The sequence below is a fragment of the Nematostella vectensis genome, chromosome 15 (genome assembly GCF_932526225.1).
Source record: "Nematostella vectensis chromosome 15, jaNemVect1.1, whole genome shotgun sequence".
Lineage (NCBI taxonomy): Eukaryota > Metazoa > Cnidaria > Anthozoa > Actiniaria > Edwardsiidae > Nematostella > Nematostella vectensis.
The window spans coordinates 1,364,327-1,366,370 of NC_064048.1; positions in this window are offsets into that span (position 1 = coordinate 1,364,327).

The following is a 2,044-nucleotide window of genomic DNA, read 5'->3' on the forward strand; positions in this document are numbered from 1 at the left end:
GGTATACGAGAAGGGATGGGTGGTGTACAAGAAGGGATGGGTGGTATACAAGAAGGGATGGATGGTATACAAGAAGGGTGGTGTACAAAAAGGGATGGATGGTATACAAGAAGGGATGTGTGGTATACAAGAAGGGTTTTGTACAAGAAGGGATGGATGGCATACAAGAAGGGATTTGTGGTATACAAGAAGGGGTGGGTGGTATACACGAAGGGATGTGTGGTATACAGGAAGGGATGGGTGGTGTACAAGAAGGGATGGATGGTATACAAGAAGGGATGGGTGGTATACAAGAAGGGATGGGTGGTATACAAGAAGGGATGGGTGATATACAAGAAGGGATGGGTGGTATACACGAAGAGATGGGTGGTGTACAAGAAGGGATGGGTGTTATACAAAAAGGGATGGGTGGTATACAAGAAGGGATGGGTGGTATACGAGAAGGGATGGGTGGTGTACAAGAAGGGATGGGTGGTGTACAAGAAGGGATGGATGGTATATAAAAAAGGGATGGGTGGTATACAAGAAGGGATGGGTGGTATACAAGAAGGGATGGGTGATATACAAGAAGGGATGGGTGGTATACACGAAGGGATGGGTGGTGTACAAGAAGGGATGGGTGGTATACAAGAAGGGATGGATGGTATACAAGAAGGGTGGTGTACAAAAAGGGATGGATGGTATACAAGAAGGGATGTGTGGTATACAAGTCAGAAGGGATGTGTGGTATACAAAAAGGGTTTTGTACAAGAAGGGATGGATGGCATACAAGAAGGGATGTGTGGTATACAAGAAGGGATGGTTGGTATACGAGAAGGGATGGGTGGTATACAAGAAGGGAGGGGTGGGTATACAAGAAGGGAAGGGTGGTATACAAGAAGGGTGTATACAAGATGGGATGGGTGGTATACAAGAAGGGATGGGTGGTATACAAGAAGGGAGGGGTGGGTATACAAGAAGGGAAGGGTGGTATACAAGAAGGTATGGGTGGTATACAAGAAGGGATGGGTGGTATACAAGTAGGGATGGGTGGTATACGAGAAGGGATGGGTGGTGTACAAGAAGGGATGGGTGGTATACAAGAAGGGATGGATGGTATACAAGAAGGGTGGTGTACAAAAAGGGATGGATGGTATACAAGAAGGGATGTGTGGTATACAAGAAGGGTTTTGTACAAGAAGGGATGGATGGCATACAAGAAGGGATTTGTGGTATACAAGAAGGGGTGGGTGGTATACACGAAGGGATGTGTGGTATACAGGAAGGGATGGGTGGTGTACAAGAAGGGATGGATGGTATACAAGAAGGGATGGGTGGTATACAAGAAGGGATGGGTGGTATACAAGAAGGGATGGGTGATATACAAGAAGGGATGGGTGGTATACACGAAGAGATGGGTGGTGTACAAGAAGGGATGGGTGTTATACAAGAAGGGATGGGTGGTATACAAGAAGGGATGGGTGGTATACAAGAAGGGATGGATGGTATACAAGAAGGGTGGTGTAAAAAAAGGGATGGATGGAATACAAGAAGGGATGTGTGGTATACAAGTAGGGTTTTGTACAAGAAGGGATGGATGGCATACAAGAAGGGATTTGTGGTATACAAGAAGGGGTGAGTGGTATACACGAAGGGATGTGTGGTATACAGGAAGGGATGGGTGGTGTACAAGAAGGGATGGATGGTATACAAGAAGGGATGGGTGGTATACAAGAAGGGATGGGTGGTATACAAGAAGGGATGGGTGATATACAAGAAGGAATGGGTGGTATACACGAAGAGATGGGTGGTGTACAAGAAGGGATGGGTGTTATACAAGAAGGGATGGGTGGTATACAAGAAGGGATGGGTGGTATACAAGAAGGGATGGATGGTATACAAGAAGGGTGGTGTAAAAAAAGGGATGGATGGAATACAAGAAGGGATGTGTGGTATACAAGAAGGGTTTTGTACAAGAAGGGATGGATGGCATACAAGAAGGGATTTGTGGTATACAAGAAGGGGTGGGTGGTATACACGAAGGGATGGGTGGTGTACAAGAAGG